Source organism: Musca autumnalis, unplaced genomic scaffold (assembly GCF_047663935.1).
Source record: "Musca autumnalis isolate F117 unplaced genomic scaffold, ASM4766393v1 scaffold_2, whole genome shotgun sequence".
In the NCBI taxonomy this organism is placed as follows: domain Eukaryota; kingdom Metazoa; phylum Arthropoda; class Insecta; order Diptera; family Muscidae; genus Musca; species Musca autumnalis.
Window position 1 is genome coordinate 213600031 of NW_027411755.1, and position 19617 is coordinate 213619647.

Sequence of the window (19617 nt, forward strand, 5' to 3'; positions counted from 1 at the left end):
ATTCAAACGAATTCATGAAATAACTACAATTAATTTATCAGTTTAGTTTTTCAAAAGTTTACATCCAAAATTGCAATGTAATCACCACCGCTGCAACGCAAAAGATTACTTCCTCCGTTCTCCGCAACTGATATTCTTTCATCTTACAAAAGGTTTTTTCAATTATCTTCCCATCACCAGTTCAGATTTCGACATGGACTCCAAATGCACTCCTTTAAGTATTTTTTTTTCGTAAATTACTTTTATTTTATAATTTTGTTATTTTATAACAACATTTTGGTCATTTATACTCTTTTGTTTAGTGATTAGTGACGGAAATATGTAGGGATCTACAACTCGGCTTGCTTTAGGGATCTCTAAGAACAAAATGTAACGAACGGGGAGGAGAGACTTTTTATGGAAAATACCATTTATGCTTAATTAATTTATTTTTAATTGTTTCTTTCCAATAGTAGTTTCTTCTTTATTTTCAGATTCTTGTTCCTTTTCGTTTCGGATTTTTTTTTCAAATTCCAAGAAGCGAGATTTGATTGATTTCATTCTATGTCAGATTTAGAACAGACAAGGGAACTTTTAAAATAGCAATGTGTGCAGTCCGATTCTATTTTTAGCTCGATGGTTGGGACTTCATATAATACCAATTGTTTAGGAAATGTAGGAAATGTAAGACAACATCACGACGACAGTTCTAACAACTTTGGTCTGTTCCAGAAACTGCAAGAATCTACTTATTTTTACTACGATAACAATTTTTACTTTATATTATCGGAAAAAATAGTAAAAATTAGAAGATTTTTGCAGTACTGGAACATACCAAAATGAAATAAGCAGGTGTATAAATAAAAACACAAACATCATCTCTATTGGATCGATGGAATGGGTACAAATGCTGATGAAAAGATCGGATCTTTCACGACTTCCTTTGCATTGGTTCAAATCCTAATGAAAAGATCGGATCTTTCACGACTTCCTTTGAACCAATGCAAAAGATGACATGAAATCACGTCATCGAAAAGAACCCCTTCCGTCAAATTTTGCTGGGTATGTATATTATTGAAAAAATAAAACACTGTAAAAGACACAAACTTAAGGAATTCTGAATTTAATAAAAAGTTACAATTCAAAAAACATTTTATGTCTCAAAAATAAGTGGACAAAAGTAAAGCACCACCAATTTATGGAACCAAACAACTGGTGAAATGAATATTTCGTTGCGTATTATTTATTCTGGATGACACACATAGTATGCATTGTGGATATTAAATTATTAATTATTTCAGGCGATATTGCTTCCCTGACTACATTTGCGGCTTCAAGAAGAACTTCTGTCGAATTGTTTTTTAACCACTTTCGATATATGTTTTGGCTCGTCATCTTCCTGGAATGTACATCTATGTGGCATCTTTTGTTCAGCATAAGGCAATATCAAGCCTTTTAATACGTTACGATACTTGAAACGATCCATAATTCCATCAATTTTATGAATTGGTCCAATCCCTTGTCCAGAGAAACAATCCCAGACCATTATATTGCCGCCTCCATGTTTTACAGTGCCTTTGCAATATGTGGGATTTAACCGTTGCCCATTTGGTCTACGCCTTAGGCCATCTGAATTCTTTAAATTAAACTTAGAGTCATCAGAAAACAGAACAGTCCTCCATTTTGGGGCACTTTAGCTCAGATGGGTCTAGCCAAATTCAAGTTTGGCTCTTTCATTTTTTGACGATACAAAAGGTTTGTTTTGTGGGCCGTAAACTGAAATAGTCTCCTTCCAACGCTCTTCTGTGAATCGTTCTTTTGCTACACGCAGAGAAAAAATATTTTTCGCTTTTGTTGGAACAAAAATATATGTTTTGGTTCCAAAAATGTATTTGTTTTGTTCAAACATTGTAATCCAAATCCAAAAATACCATCTTTTGTTCCAAACATAGAAAACAAAAACAACTTTCGAATTTCCGCAATATTGTTAAAATCGTTAACAATACCGATTGTAGGAACTATCATAATCTAATTTTGTTTACAAAAAGTATTGTCAATACAGAAAACCAGCCCAGAAATTTTTGATTTGAGTGCATATACTTCTCATATACACTTTTCGCATAACTTGGATATAAATGTCGCGTATAATATTGCAATCATTGATGAACACAATACATGGTTTGCTGCATTGGCTGACAACAAAGACAAACAAAAAGCCACAAGAACCCACCACAACATAAGGAATAATTAAACACCATAACAAACATGAAAAGGAAAGAAGAATGAACCCTGTAGGGACTGTGGCCGATTTAAAGCTCACATAAAGCTAGCTTTTTTTTAAACATAAGTGGCATTTTATCGATAATTTTGCCTTATGCCAACTGACTAATTTTACAAGGCGATGAGCGCCTGAGTAGTCAGTATTGTCCAACGCCAGATAACTTTTCGACTGATAATAAACTAACTTTTTTTTGCCTATTTTTAGTCAGTTTAAAACATAATGTGAAAAAAAAAACAATTTTTGTTTCTGTGTTTTTTTATTTTTGACTTTTCATATTCTCTCTCCCCCTCTCTTTGTCTCTCTCTCTTTTTTGTTAGAGAGAAGAAGGGGCAAATTTGTATATTTCCTTTGTGTTCCTTTTTAATTCCAGAATAATATGAGTAATATGTACGAATATGTTCAGTCCATCAACACTGTATTCTATAACTGGATGCTGCATTTATACGAAGAATATTAAGAAAAAGCAAGTGCGAATTATTTATACATCTGTGCCTTATTTCTTCGACAAACACAAATACTTTGCAGACGGTACATGTTTCTGTTTTCAGAGTGGTTAATCTCTAGATAACTTTTCGACTAACTTTACATTGGTCGAAAAGTTATCTAGACATGGACAATTGCCGAAAATTGTTTCTGTTCAAAGTGGTTCATCTCTAGATAACTTTTCAGCCAGTTTTTAGTCAGTTTAAAAATTATCGATCTATTATCAATCATTTTATCAACTGGTTAATAAAAGTCCGACAGGGAAACAAAACAGAAACAAATAAAAACAAGAGTCTCACAAGTACATACACACAAAAACAAAGGTAAAGGCAGCATGTCATACAAACACACCACAACTCACCAAAATTGTTTTTTCAACACGGCATCGAATAGCGAGAGAAGAGAAACAAATTTTCGAAGAAAAGAGAGAAATATTGTTCAGTTGACACAAACTATTTTTGGATTTACAATACTACATGAGAAATCCAACAATATGTTAACAATACATATTTTGGTCTTGGAATGTTGTTGGATCAAACATATTTTTTTCTCTGCGTGTAGTTTTTTAAATCTAATCGATTTTGTGTTTAACTAGAAGATGCTATAGGATCATTTTGGATGAATATAAACAACATCGGCTAATGTTTTGGTATAGTCTCTTATAGCGGTACTTCCCAATTTTCGGTATTTTGAGGATGTAAGCCACATTATCCTACTAAATTAGCTGTAATTTGGTACCTTGGGTTCCTAGTGGTCACAACAGTTTTCTACCAAAATCTGTGGATCTGGATCCACGTTTGGCTATAGTCACAAAATAACGTTTTCTCCCGATTTTGAGGATTAAAGCCACATTTTCCAAAAATTAATTATTTCGCCTCAAATAATTAATAATTTAATATCCTTTATGCCTGCAAGATATGCGTGTGTAATCCAGAGTAAAGGATACGCAACGAAATATTGATTTCACTAATTTTTTGTTCCTTATATTGGGGATGCTTTAGTTTTGTCCGCTTAAATTTGCGACCTCAAATGTTTTTGAATTTTATCTTTTGTTTATTTAAGTCTGAATTTATTATGTTTGTGTTTTCCAATAATAAAGATATAAATAAATAAAAAGAAAAAAAGACAAAAAGATTACAACTTTGTTTTCTAAAAAATATCATTTTAGAAAAAATTACTGAGGTACTGAGTGCTTGTTTTAGTTTTGGCCGATACTGTATGTACATAATTTGATGCTAATGTATTTTTTTTACCAAATTTCTATCAACATCAAATTACAACAATAGATTTTACAGTAAATGGTCTTGCATTTTGATCAAACGAAAAATATTATTTAACGCCCCCGGGTGGGCTCGAACCACCAACCTTTCGGTTAACAGCCGAACGCGCTAGCCAATTCGTATTCGTATGTAAAATAAGGACATAACTGTTCGGGTCGCAAAAGAAAAAAAGGATACAAAACTTTAACTAAAGAGGCTCCAAATAGTTGTGGGACATACTTGGACTATCTGACAGTGATCATTTAAACAATGTCTTCCCTACGTCTCTGGAGTAGTGTAGTTTGAATCTGCTATACTTTTCCCCTTTTCAAAGAAAGTACACAACTTTCTTGACGAACAGTTTTAGCTAACATTTTGAACTAATTAAAAATTTTATCGCCCCCGGGTGGGCTCGAACCACCAACCTTTCGGTTAACAGCCGAACGCGCTAGCCAATTGCGCCACGGAGGCAACTGTGACCACTGTGCATGTAGAAGTGAATTTCAATATACTACATTCGTATCCGTATGTATAATAAGGACATCACCGTTCGGCTCGCAAAAGAACAAAAAGGGATATGAAACATTAACTAAAAATGCTGAACGGCTCCAAATAATTGGGGGGTATAAATTGGCCTAAGGCAATCACACAATCTGAAAGAGATCATTTAAACAATGGCTTACCTACAAAATCGTCGTCTCTGGGAGGAGAGTATGAAGAAGCAGATGCCGCTATAAGTTTTCCCCTTTTCAAACAAAGCTCAAACTTCTTGAAGGAAAGCTAACTTGTTGAATTAGTCAAAAATTTGATCGCCCCCGGGTGGGCTCGAACCACCAACCTTTCGGTTAACAGCCGAACGCGCTAGCCAATTGCGCCACGGAGGCCATTGTGTCCACTGTGCATGTAGAAGTGAATTTCAATATACCTTCGTATTCGTATGTATAATAAGGACAAAAATGCTGAACGGCTCCAAACAGTTGTGGGTAATAATTGGACCTAAGACATCACACTCCCCGAAAGAGACATTTAAAGTTTAAAGATGTTTTTCTCCTTTTCAAACTTTTTGAATAACAGTTTTGGGCTAAAATTTTGAATTAGTTAAAAAATTTATCGCCCCCGGGTGGGCTCGAACCACCAACCTTTCGGTTAACAGCCGAACGCGCTAGCCAATTGCGCCACGGAGGCAGTTGTAACCACTGTGCATCCAATACTCAATTTAAATAATATTTAACTAAAACAAATAAAAAATTAAATTAAATAATTCTATACTATTTACTTTTGTTTTCTTTAAACAATCTGAAGGACAAACATCTCAATTATGAACAGGACGAAAATTTATTTATACCATTTCTAAAAATAACGTTATAAAAATAAACCGCCCCCGGGTGGGCTCGAACCACCAACCTTTCGGTTAACAGCCGAACGCGCTAGCCAATTGCGCCACGGAGGCATGCCCACGTTTGTGAAAAAATTGCTACTTCAACAAATGGCTCTCATGATATTCGTTTGGACATTTGCAAACATTTTGCAAATTTACTTTAACGTATCAAATTACAATAAAATTATGCTAACATAGCGAGATACATACGTATGTAATTTATTTGACATCATGTAATAAATAGTATTATGCTTATGAAATGAACGACTTGGGTGAAGTTGCCATTTTTCGTGTTCACATTCATAAATATTTAGTTACTGTCTTCAATCAAGCATTAGTATTTTATAAGCATACTAAAAACTAATTAAAGACGGAATTAAGCCAGACTAACAAGATTTTTAATATATTTTGCGGCATTTTTAATTATGTTATTATATTATTTACAAATATGACAAAAAAAAAAAGTTTTTAAAATCATCAACTAATACCAGAATTTTCCTACTTGTATTTTTGAAACGAAACATATGTAAAATCCGATGTCTACTTAAGCTAATCATCTTTAAAAAGTAGTCGCCCCCGGGTGGGCTCGAACCACCAACCTTTCGGTTAACAGCCGAACGCGCTAGCCAATTGCGCCACGGAGGCACGATGACCACTGTGCAATAGCAATTTGTGGGAACATCATCAACATTAACATTTGTGGCCAGTTTTATACTTTAAGATTAAATTCATTTCAGAAATTTAGAGAATTTCAGTCCGTTTGACTGGCTATTTTGCACGATAACTCTTGAACGGATTAGCCAAACTTTGTACATGCTCATATTTCTTCCAAAGTACGTAGATGGACCATACAGGTCAGCTACTTCTATAGCAAACCCGTTCGTTGGTATTGATATGGTTACGAAGTTTTTCGGCAAATCACACACACGCGACCCGAACGCAAAGTAAGAGAGCAAATGTTTTATTTTTTTTACTTCAGTCTTGTACTGAATGTCATGCAAGCAGGTTGATGCCGCTTTATTTGTTTTTTTTTTTTGGGTACACTGAAAAGATTTTGCAGTTGTACAGCAAATATGTGGAGGGAAGAATTTGAAAATGATTTTTTGTTTTGTATTAATATTTTTAATGAAGCAGAATGCCTCGACTGCAATGCACCAATAAAAAACTGAAGTGGATACTTTTGACTGTGATTCACTGCCTTTTTAGGCGAAGATCATTTTTAGTATTATTTTTTTTTTTTTTTTAATTTATTAATCGAGCTTTTTTATGATCTATAATGCAAATGAAAAAGGAAAGCCGACGATTCGAACCCACACACCCACCACTATGTTTGGCTCTGAACGCTAACACGCCGTGACAACTTTTTTCCTGTGTTTTTCATTTCATACTCAATATGAAAATCATCACCCTGTTCTGTTCTGTCAGTGTAATTTTACCCACACATAAACAATTTAAGCGCTCGCTCTTCTTGGTCGGCTATGTTCTATAGTAATGAGTAAAGTTGTTAAAAAGTTACAGAATAGGCCTACAGGTATCTCACCCACAAATTTCGCTTAAATGCAGTTTATCGACTGTTTTGAAGCATTGTTTTGATTTTTTTAGCCCTTGTTGTTCGGAATACAACGAGTTCATACTTCCCCGTGTAAGAAGACCGAAAACTCTTAAAAATCCTACTTAGCCACATACCACAAGAACATATCGCTCATTTACTCAAAGAGTGACACATTTCAAAAAATACAGTTTCGAGAAAAACACTTTTTAAGTTGGCTATTAAAATTTGTCTTCTCCAATTATCTTTTTACACTAAAACTAAAATAACTACTAGGGTCATATTTTGCAAAGAGCTAGCCAGATATCAGTGCTAAATTTCTGTGCAAGATCAAGCACTATTTGAAGTGTTTTGTGCTTCATAAACTCAAAAAACTTTTGTGTTGAATTGTGCGAAACTCGTAGTAAGTGAGCTGTAACTCGTCGAGTTTTAGAGATATCAGTATGAATATTTGACATAAGATAAAGTAGAAGTCGTAGAAAAAATAGAAATTTCTAACTCAGAAAACGCATTTTTTGTGTAATGCCACTCCTTGAGTAAATTAGCGATATGTATTTAACCCTCTACCAACCCTCTTAACCCTCTAATCAACCTAAAATTCCAAGTCTATAACACGGTGTCCGTCAGCCCGTGTGTCTGTAAAAATCAAGATACATCTCGCAATATTTAAGATAGGGGCAGGTTAATAATTTGGTACAGAACTTCTTAAAACTCCTAGGATGATTGGTATTGCATATTTGCCATTTCAAAGATTTTAGTCTTGGTTTGGGGTATACAATTTTCGCCCAGAAGTTTGCCCCTAGACTTTCAAATTTATTTTCTTTGGTGTTATAACACATTCCTGCAGATAGCACTATGCAAAAATTTTCGGGTCATGTTCTGGGGTGTAGGAAATTCCAAGTGGGTGTGATAGTATTCGGTTGGTAGATCAAAACCCCAAAAGGGTTTTGGGTTCTCAGGCCAAACTTTGTTTAGAGCAGCTTTTATAAAGAGTCATTGGTACAAAATAATGGGTATAGCCGCCATGTAAGGACATACCCCAATTTCCTGTGTTTTTTACGTTTTACCGATATTTTCCAACTAATTTGGCCAAATTTTGATATTTGTAGCTATGAGTTAATATAAACAATCTATGCAAAAAAATCATCAATATAGTTCAACGTTCTGTTATAGATAGGTACTGGTCCTATTTACCAATTGATTGGGCTCAAATTTGGCATCTTCGTTTCCTCAGGATGCGGTACACCTTTTCGCAGAAAATGTTGAATGAAGGTCCGTATTTCGGAGTAGCGTCCATATAAAGGTACATTCTGATTTTACTATTTTTATATATTTACTTGTCTGTAAACTTGTATTTTGGTTTCTTTGGTAGTAGAAAAAAATCCTGAAGAAGATTTTCTAAAATTCTAAATCACATCACAGACGCAGGGACACATTCCAAATACAAAATCTTATTGGACGACACATTGTTCAAACGGTCCAAAACACGCATCCCCATATATCAAGGATTGGTTCCAGAGCAATTGAACCAAGTTGCTTGATTCGCCTAGGCAGTAACCGGACTTGAATTCAATAAAAAACTTTACAACAGCGCATTGATATACAATTAATCAACAATAAAGAGCAACTTTGGAATTTTCTTCAAAAAACCTGTGGTATTAAAATACTTTGAAAAATTATAGTAAATTTCTAAGCCATATGTCAAAAAGAATACAAAACAAATATTCAAAATAAAGTCGAAGGCATCAAATACGAATAATATACACATCCTAAACTAAAATCTATCCTAAAAAATTGATGTATCTTCTGATCATATTAATAGGTGATTAAATGCTGTATATATATAATTCTCATATACAATTTCTACACCACGTTGATATAATATTAAGAGTATTGACAAAAACAACACATGTTGAAGTTTTGATGTGAATGAAGAAACAGTACAGTAAACAACCCCACCGCAACATAATATAAATGGATAATTAAATATCATAACAAAGCAGAAAAGAAAACAAAACAGATGAACGAATAAAATGAGCGAAATGAAGTTTTTTGAGTATATAACCGCAAACCAAATGTCGTATGACAATTTCGGAAGGAAAATCGTTCAGATTTCGTGCCGATTTCTATACGATTTTTCGTAAGTCCATTCGTTCAGATTTGGTTCCGAATTCGGAAGGTATGTCGGAAGATAATTTCCCTTCGCACAACAACCACCATAGTCACTGCCGGTATTTTGTCACTTTGTGTATTTATTTAAAACATTAATGTGATATATAATAAAGTACGCTAGTGCTGATAGACTCAACATATTCATACACAAATAGCCTGTTCACGTACTTTATAAAGTGGTAAAAGTCGTAAACGATTTTCATATAAATTTTGTGTACGGTAACGCAAAATGTGTAAAACTGGTAAAAATTGTAAAAACTTTTTAGTTCTGGAACAGAGCTAAAGTTTACATTGTTCTCCTATAACTACAAAACTATAAATAACAAGAGTGAAAATCATTAGAAACGTTTTAAATTACAATTTGCCAATAGAAAAATAAAATAAGAGTAATTGGTCAGTAAAAAATGCGTCAGAGAAAATTTTTTTGTTCGATATTCATATACGACATTATTTCCGAAACCGTTCAGAAATCTGTACAAAGATTCGGAAGAAAAAAATTTCCCTTCCGAATTTCCCAATGATTTTCTTCCGATTTCGTTCCAAAATCGAACCGAAATCGATCCGATTTCGTTCCGACATTTCGTTCCGAAACTATGTCAACCACTTCATACAACTTTCGTTAGGATATCGTTACAATTTCGGACCCGACATCGGATGTAGCGAATTTTCGTATCAATTTCGTTACAATGGCGGTACGATCGGTTCGCTGGGTTTAAGTTCAGAATTCGGCACCTCTTTACACGCGAGCAAGCAAAGAGAGTTTCTCTCTCCACTCACTAATTGAAAAACCATGCATGCAGTGTGTTTGCTGAAATTGTTGTTGTTGTGTGCCGAATGCTGGTTTAGTTGAACTTGGCCATGTCCCATGTTTGTCATCTTCATTTATAGCAAAGTTATGTGAAAAGTGTATATGAGAATTATATACAATCAAATGAAAAATTTCAGTAACAGGTTTTCTGGGCTGACAATAGTTTTTGTAAAAATTCTAGATTATTGCGGAATTTCGAAAGTTCGTTTTATGTTTAGAACAAATGATGGTATTTTTGGATTTGCAATTCTAGATTATTGCGGAATTTCGAAAGTTCGTTTTATGTTTAGAACAGGCATGACCAAAAAGAGAACGGAGAAAATGTGAACTTATTCAAAATATTGGCAACTTATAACAGTGTGTTAGTAAGTTTGTATTCACGCAAGCTATAAAACAATAACAAATCAAACCATTTGTTCTCTTTTGTACGCTCTTTCTGTGCATTCGGGTCGTGTGCGTGTAAATTGCCGAAAATCATCGGCACCGCCGTGCCAAATGTGACCATGCTTGGTTTAGAACAAATGATGGTATTTTAGGATTTGCAATTACAATGCTTGAACAAAACAAATAAATTATTGGAACAAAAATAGATATTGTTGTTTCAACAAAATCGAAAAATATTTTTTCTCTGTTTCACAAAATTTTTCTTTAGCATTGTTAATAGATTTCCATTTCCACCTCATAAAGTAACAAATTTTACCCTATAAAAAATTAAAATAACGAATTTTATCTTACAAAAAAAATCGAATCGCCCCCGGGTGGGCTCGAACCACCAACCTTTCGGTTAACAGCCGAACGCGCTAGCCAATTGCGCCACGGAGGCAATGTGTCCACTGTGCCGTTAATACGACACAGATTGTTGGCAACAACCACCAACGTTCTATAAATGTTCTTCCATACATTCTGCATGAATGATACCCACATTCGCACAAGTAATAAAATAACTTAAAACTGGTTTTATTTAAATTATAAATTATATTAACATAATCACTCACAGAAAGAAGGCTCAGAATATAGTAGTTTTATTTATTTAAATTATATTAACATAATCACTCACAGAAAGTAGGCTCAGAATATAGTAGTTTAGCACTTTTGGCACATCCTATCTAATAAATTGTATCAAATGTAGTATCCTTTAGTCCTTTTCGCATACAGAATTCAGTACTTTTCGTAGTAACATCTGGTAAAACCAACATTGATTAGGAAACCATTTATTGCCAATTTTTCTTTTAATAACTTTTAGGTTTAAAGAATTTATATTTGGATTTTCTCCTATTATTGTAAATATTGGTTTGATGAGATTTTTATTTTGTTATTATTAATTTTTATTACAAACTAGCGGACCCGGCGAACTTCGTCTCGCTATTAAGGAATAAAATTTCATACAAAAACTCAATTTTCGATTTTTCCAATTTTCCGACTTTTCCAGAGAGATTTTCCAAAATTTTCTTCCGTAAAGACCTTCTCCTCGAAAATACGAATAACTGACAAAAAATTTTACAGAAATCGGCCTAGCCGTTCTCATTTTATGAATTACTATACATTTTTTACACCATTTTTATATATATAGATAATAAAATAAATTAAATAAAAATTAAAGTAAATAAAAAAGTCTTGCGCCCCCGGGTGGGCTCGAACCACCAACCTTTCGGTTAACAGCCGAACGCGCTAGCCAATTGCGCCACGGAGGCATATGGTTCGTGTGTGACTAACTACACACATACACTTGAGCACACAAACAACCATCGTACACATAGAACCTCAAACAAAATGCACAAAATGCTTTGTTCTCGATATGCTTGGTCGGTTTGTTGGAATGATTTGGGCTATTTATACATCAAAGAGAATACACGAACAATAAGAACAACAATGAAACAATGGATGAGTGCGTATACATCATCGGTGCTCACAAAAATACGAAACAGTATAAACAAATACCCGTATTCTATCGTTATTTTCATTTGTCGTGGTTTAAGAACGAGAATGTTCGCTTACCTATATTAGTTCGAGAAATATTTCATCATCTCTGGTATAAAGAACAAGAGTGCTGGTAATAAAAAGAGATTTCATAGTTTCTAACGAAGAGAACAGCATGAAATGGAATTTATCTGAAAGATAATTTTCCAAATATTGACATGATGTTATAGAAAGAATATTGAAATATTGTATGTACCTTTTGAAGTCGGTTATAAAAATGAATGTATAATTGTCCTAATTTGAACTTCTATATCTCAATAACGATAAAAAGACATATCACAAGAGTCAATCTTGTAGAGAATTTTCTTAGCTACAACATGTTCTTTAGTTCCATTTCGATACGACTTGCGGGTTCCAAGCAAAATCATGAAAACCTAAAAAACCCTTAAAAATGTCAACTTGAATCGCGATAGGTTTTGTCAAATAATGTAGGAAAAAATCTAGTTTTAGTAAACTTCCCGAAAATTAATAATAATAATAAAAGTATGGGTGGGGTCTGGTCAGACTCATGTGTTACGAATGTGATATGTATGTCAAAAAATTCTTGTAGCTCCTTTTCTGTTGATCCTTTTGAATTCATGTTCTTTCATTGGAAAGGTAAGAAAATTGCATGAAGCTACCTGGAATATCAGGTCTATAGGTTTATCCTAACTCAGTTTAAAATGCAAAATAAAATGAAAACGGTCTGGCTAGACTCAGTTGTCCAACGGAGGGTTAAAACAAGTCACACTATCGTGTCGTTGATATTTCTTCTCGAACGTATTAGGGAAATTTGCAAAATTATAATCACAAATAAAAAATCTATTTTTTAGCACCAAAACAACTTTGATTTAAATTGAAATTTATTAGTAGTTTTTTTATTGAGATAACAACTTAGCGTGAACACACTTTAACAAATGTTATGCTTGGAAGTTGTTGTAAATTATTAATAAGAAACTACCCTGCAAACATTTTTTCAAACTTTTAATCGCTTAAAGATAATCTGCGATTCGCGGGGAAGATCAATTCAATCGCGGAAGAGCGCGCCTAATGGTAACCTGCGAATCGCCGACATAAAGTAACTGTGTCCGGGAAGCGAATCGCGAGGAAGAATCGCAGATTAATCATCTGGAAGATCTTCTGAAGATCAACATGTAAAGAAAAATTAAAAAAAAAGAATAGAACAATTGTTTTTTGTTTCTTTTATTTGTTGTTTAGTTTTCTGCTTTTCTTTTCTTTTCTGCTTTGTTATGGTTTTTAATTATTCTTTATGTTGTGGTTTTTTGTTATAGGCACAGTACTGACTATTTCCTCAGTCACTATGTTGTCTTTTGGTTAAACTTGGCAAAATCTGGACATGTGTGGTTTTTCAATACTCATAATATTATACGTGCCATTTATATCAAAGTTCTGTAGAAAGTGTATATGAGAATTATATTCAACAAAATCAAAAATTTTAGTAACGATCATCTGTTGCTCTTCCAGAAGAGTCTTCTGCGATTCCCAACGGCGATCATTTGAAAAATGTAAGAAAAAAATGTAAACAATCACCCAATGATCGCCGTGGGGAATCACAGAAGATTAATCTAAGCGAACAATCTTCCAAAAATTTTAAAAATGTTGGCAGGGTACCAGTTCGTAACCCACATAACAAATTTTAATAATAATACCTACCCACCAACCATCATAAGTTGGAGTATATTAATTTTGTCATTACGCTTGTTATTTGTTATCAATGAAGATTACTCTATAGTATAGAGTCTATACAAGTAGGGATTTGGGTAGGGAAATCCCGCTACGGTAAGTTTTTTTTCGGGGAACGCGTGTGACGCATAAGAGCCGCAACAAAAACTTGGACTATAACGACGCATTTTTCTCCTGCTTCATTCATATACATAAGTGAGAAAGAATATTTTTAAATGGTTTTATTTAGCTCACCCCGTTTGTTTTATTATTTATTCTTGGGTCAAATTTAGTAATTTAAATTTGACCCTCTTCCAGTCAACCGATTAATCTGAAATTTTGTATACACTTTGGATTTTGGTGACAATACAATTATGTTTATTCATTATCATTATAAATTCAAGATGGCCGCCGCTACAAAATGGCGGATAACGTAGGTTTTATCAATCCCATCAATATGGGTATCAAATGAAAGGGCTCAACAAGCAGAATACAATATACTATAAAAAATTGAAATCCAAGATGGCGGCCGCTACAAAATGGCGGATAACGTAGGTTTTATCAATCCCATCAATATGGATATCAAATGAAAGGTCTCAACAAATAGAATACAACATACTATGCAAAATTGAAATCTAAGATGGCCGCCGCTACCAAATGGCTGATAACAATTTTTTATCAATCCCACCAATATGGGTATCAAATAAAAGGGCTTGACAAGAAGAATACAGTGCACTATACAACCTCAATATTTAAGATGGGCGCAGCCACTAAATGGCGTATAATTAAGATTTAAATTTAGAAATTGAATCTGTAATTAAGTATCTGATTAATCCAGCCTGAATCCACCACCCAAGTCAAGATTTCTTATCGTGTTGAGGACTGTGTGGCGTTAGGGTGGCTAAAAATGATACGTCGTTAGCGATACACACAGATGATAGCGTCAGAAACACCTGACGAATATGAAGCCAGGTTAACAAAACAACGGGAGCGATACACACAGATGTGTGTTGCCTTTTATACTATCATGGGATTCTACAATACATAAAATGCAGGGCAGCACTGTGGATAACGCAGTCGTATACTTAGGTGCGAAACTGTTTGAAGAAGGTCAAGCCTACGTGGCTCTTAGTAGAGTAAGATCTTTGCAGGGACTACGTATGGAGGAGTGGGACTGCAATAAACTAACGGGCAAGAAACCTTGCAATAATGAAGCACTAAATGAATTAAACAGAATGCGAAATAAAAACTAGAAAATAAAAATAGGTAAAAACTTTTTAAGTTAAACGGTTTTATGTTAAACATACATTGCAATGTTTAAGATAAATGTACTAAAAACCAAAAAATAATAAAATAGATACAGTCGTGGGAATTATAAACATATGCATAGGCTAGACTAAAATAAAATAAAACCGTGGGGCACATTCTAGCCCTACTTATTACACGTCCATCGTTGTCGGTTGAACAACTGCCTAATTATAGTGTAACATTACAAAACAAATATTTTAATCAACGATTGTAGACAATTGACGTGCCCCACGGTTTTATTTTAGTCTAGTCTGTGCATATGTTTATAATTCCCACGACTGTATCTATTTTATTATTTTTTGGTTTTTATTACATTTATCTTAAACATTGCAATGTATGTTTAACATAAAACCGTTTAACTTAAAAAGTTTTTTTTACCTATTTTTATTTATTTTAAAATCCAATTGTTGTACCCTCAGCATAAATACACTTTCATACGGACAAGATGTGCCTCGTGGAAATAATGGTTTTAGATCCTAAACATGTTTAGACGAAATCCGTTTCAGACAATTTGGAGTTGATTTAGTAATGTACGTCCGTCTGTCAGGCTGGCTGGAGCGCACGATAACTCTCGAACGGATTAACCGATTTGGTCCATAATTTGGCTGTCGTAGCATTTTGTGCAAACATAGTTTAAGTTCGATGATGGACCATATGGGTCCATTCGACCGGGTACATCCCCCACAAAATTTCCTTTTTTTCGCAAAAATTATATACACGATAACTCTGGAAAGGACTAACTAATTTGGTCCATACTTTGCACATCGTAATATTTCTCCCAGACACATATCAAGTTCGAATATGGACTATATATGTAGGTCCAATCCTTCTGGTGCCTCCCACACAAAATTTCTGAAAAGTGCAGTTTAAGACCACCTCTCGAATCGTTTTGATTTTAGTTGTAACATCTTGTATTCGCTGCCCCCATTACGACGGTACAAGTTTTTTCAGGGGCAAGTATGGACTTGAGAAAATGCCTGGAAAGCTGTAAAAACCAGGTACCATGCGTAGTGGTTGCAGTGCACGATAACTCTCCAACGGATAATCCAATTCGATCCAAAATTTGGCAGTCTTAATATTTTGCGCAAACATAAATCATGATCTAAGATGGGCCATATCGGTCCGCTCCTTTGGGTACCTCCCCCACAACAGTTCAAAACTTTTCCCTAAAATGGTGCGCACGATAACTCTCGAAGGCAGTAACCGATTTGGCAAAACACAATCATGTTCTAAGATGGGCCATATCGGTCCGCTCCTTTGGGTACCTCCCCCACAGCAGTTCAAAACTTTTCCCTAAAATGGTGCGCACGATAACTCTCGAAAGCAGTAACCGATTGGTTCGATTTGTGCAAAGGCACATCGTGATATTTTTAAGAGACCAAGATCAGGATATAATATGAACTATATATGTATGTCAACTCCTTCGTGTACCTCCCACACAAAATTTCGAAAAAGTGCAGTTTAGGACCTCCTCTCGAATCGTTTTGATTGTTCTTGCAACAGGTTGCACTCTAGGCCCCTATTACAATGGTAAAAGTATTTTGAGTGGCAAGTCTATACTTCTTGAGAAAATGACTCGGAAGCAGTAAATCTCTGCGGCCGGCAAGTGTAGTGGCAGGTGCGCACGACAACTCTCGAACCGAATACTGCATTGGTCCACACTTTGTATGTCGCAATATTTCTTCGAATATTAGATAAAATTCGAAGGTGGTGCTTACAGGTCCACTTCTTCCGGTAACTCCCCCACAAAAGTTCGAAAGTATTCGCTAAAATGGTACGCGCGATATCTCATAAACGGAGCGAGCGATATGGTCCAAATTGGTCACTCCTTAGGGTACCACCCACACAAATGTTCAACATTTTTGTTAAGGTGCGGTTAAGGGTCTGTTCGAGAATCCTTTGGAAATTTTTACCGAAGGCACTCCTAGTATCCCTGTTAATAGCGATAATATGTTTTTCGTGGGCAAGTCCATGTTTCCTGATATAATGGTCCAAAGGTCTAAATGGTCTAAAGGTGACCAACTGAAATGACTGGTGGGCGCGAAATCAATCTAATCCCACAGTAAGACCCACTTCCAAAATGTACTATGTCGGTCATTCCTTTAGGCAGCTCCCCCTTTGACCTTTAATCCAAATCCATATTTTTAATTTGTACAGAGTTCAAATTGCTCAAGAGGAATGAACGAATTTATTGAATTACGTTCTGTTTAGCTTCTAATTTTGAGAAGCGATATTGCCATCTAGTATTGCTTGATAAATTTAGTAGTACATAGTTGATTATATTAGTAGTATTAAATATATTTTACAGAGGTGCATTTTTAGCAGTTAACTTTAAATTTAAAAATCAATCACAATAGGAAATATGAAAAGTTATAAAATCACAATGGCAAATGTACAAAAGCTTAAAAGGGTTACCATTGAAATATAGATGGCGTTGAAACTGTAATTATTAAAATGTTGACTGCTTCATTCTCTCCCTCTGATGCTGAAAGCGTGCCGATAAAGCATCAGCGATAAAATGTTGTGGAAACTGCCACGGCTAATTGTATCAGGAATAATGGATTGTTGAATTTACTAGGGTAAGTTGCATCTGGGTATTGAGTTGTTGGATCTGTTAAGGTATCAGGTTGTTGAATCTGCTAAAACTTTATTGATGGTGTGAAGATGGCGTTGAAGAAGTTTTGTTGGATCCTTAAGCCATTTTGTAAACTTTCTTCGAAACGTTCCCCTAGAGTAAGTTGAAGCGACCGGCATGATTTAGTGGATCCAGAAATTATGTTTATTCACACGCTGTAGGTACTGATGATGCACTATTATCGGTTTCACGTACTTCAGAAGCATTCAAGTTGATATGTAGTTTTCAATTTGCGTGATGATGAAGTGCTATCGGTTTCATGTACTTAAGGAAGCATTGAGGTTGATGTATAGTGTTCAAATTGCGTCAAGATACCCCACTGTCGGTTTCATGTACTTCGGGAAGCATTGAAGTTGATATATAGTGTTCAAATTGTTCAACAAGAATCAACCGTCGTCTTATATGACCATCTGTATAGGTCCTCTATGAAGGTAGTGTGCTTCCAAGAATTAAGAGTTGTCTTTTGATTATGTTGTTGTCGTCCTCGGCTGCTGATGGTAAAAAGTGGTCGTGTTACATGTCCACTGAGTTGGGCGCCAATATAATAACATGATTTTTGTGGATTGTTTTCTTTGATTCACTCAATGTATTGCGGAGGATGCTCTGCTATCAGTTTCAACTATTTAAGGAAGCACCGAGGTTGATGTACAGAGTTCAACTTGCTCAAGAGGAATGAACTGTCCTCGTCAGGGGTGCCAAGTTGGTGGTTTTCCCGCTACTTGTGGTGATTTTTGACGTACAAAAACCACTGTTTGAGCAGGAATGTCAACTGTTTTAAGGTAAAAATCGCTACAGGCCTATGGTGCGTATGTGGCTGTAGCGATTTTTACATCGCAACAGTTGGCATCCCTGGTCCTCGTATATGGCCTACGTTGCGCCGCCAATAAAACAGGACGTTGACGGAGATTGTATTTTTGATTCACCCTCTGTATTGCGGCTGATGCTCTGCTATCAGTTTCAACTACTAAAGGAAGCACTGAGGTTGATGTACAGATGTACATGAGGAATGAACGAATTTACTGAATTTTATTCTCCTTAGCTTCTACTTTTGAGAAGCGACAAGTCGTCCAGTAATGGGTGATAAAATTTAGTAGTACATAGTTGCATATATTAGTAGTATTAAATATATTTTACAGAGGTGTATTTTTAGCTTTAAATTTAAAAATCAATTACAATAGGAAATATGAAAGTTTTAAAATCACAATGACAAATGTACAAAAGCTTTAAAGTGTTAATATTGAAATGTAGATGTCGTTGAAACTGTAATTATTAATATGCTGATTGCTTCAACTTTAAATACTATTGAAGTTTATTTATACTTATGAATATACGAAGGTGGATCAATAGTTATACGAAATACAACATCGATTCCATTTAGTACCATCTAAATGTATCCCAGAGTCAAATTTTGAGAGAGTTCCGTTAAATTCCCGATAACTTTCTTCCCATAACATACGATTTTCGAGGTCCATGAAATAAGAATTTTTGACCAATAACTTAATTTTTTGAGCCAAATCTCTTTCCATCCAATGGAAGTGGTCAGTGTGGGCTAAATCCGAACGTGCCAGCCATTTTTCGGAACGAATCTCTCCATTGTAGTTCACCCCCAAAATCCTAAACAAGTAGTCTTCAGCTAATTTTACGTCTACGTCTATGACTGCCAACTAAATATTTGCAAAAAAATCAGTTTGCAACTTTTCAGTTTTACACGGTATTTCTGGAAAAGTTGGTCTCAATATTTCGTATGTGTTACAGAATTCCACTGCAGATATAAGGCAAAATACCATCCGTTGTTAGGGTACATAGCAAATAGACAGCCTACACCTACATTTAGGGGACATAAAGAACCGAAACTTCTTGATATCTTTTATCGTCCATTTATGCTTGGTTTAATAATAACTCTTAAAGTGGTTATTTATTTGCAATGTATTTTAGACCTCAAAGACATAATAGTGGCTTTTACTACCACATCACATCCTTTGATAATTTAAAACCTCATTTCATTTCAGTTTAATGTACATTTATTTCTCTTTCAAAATCTGTAATTCAAACACACTTGAAAAAGTCAGACACAAGCAGAAGAAGAAAATAATCACTTGTCATGTGGTTGGTTGGTTGGTCTTTGT

At 34.8% G+C, this 19617-nt stretch overlaps 1 protein-coding gene and 7 non-coding genes across 48 annotated transcripts in view; 1 reads left to right on the plus strand and 7 right to left on the minus strand.

Annotated features, from left to right (window-relative positions):
* LOC141395239 (CUGBP Elav-like family member 1-B) overlaps nt 1-19617 on the plus strand; it is a 569810-nt gene that overhangs the window by 518309 nt on the left and 31884 nt on the right. The window lies entirely within an intron of this gene.
* TRNAN-GUU (transfer RNA asparagine (anticodon GUU)) lies at nt 4400-4473 on the minus strand. Its single transcript has one exon. It is a non-coding gene; the product is annotated as a tRNA-Asn (tRNA).
* On the minus strand, nt 4813-4886 carry TRNAN-GUU (transfer RNA asparagine (anticodon GUU)). The gene has a single exon. It is a non-coding gene; the product is annotated as a tRNA-Asn (tRNA).
* On the minus strand, nt 5114-5187 carry TRNAN-GUU (transfer RNA asparagine (anticodon GUU)). The gene has a single exon. It is a non-coding gene; the product is annotated as a tRNA-Asn (tRNA).
* Nucleotides 5379-5452, minus strand: TRNAN-GUU (transfer RNA asparagine (anticodon GUU)). The gene has a single exon. It is a non-coding gene; the product is annotated as a tRNA-Asn (tRNA).
* TRNAN-GUU (transfer RNA asparagine (anticodon GUU)) lies at nt 5952-6025 on the minus strand. The gene has a single exon. It is a non-coding gene; the product is annotated as a tRNA-Asn (tRNA).
* TRNAN-GUU (transfer RNA asparagine (anticodon GUU)) lies at nt 10659-10732 on the minus strand. The gene has a single exon. It is a non-coding gene; the product is annotated as a tRNA-Asn (tRNA).
* Nucleotides 11527-11600, minus strand: TRNAN-GUU (transfer RNA asparagine (anticodon GUU)). Its single transcript has one exon. It is a non-coding gene; the product is annotated as a tRNA-Asn (tRNA).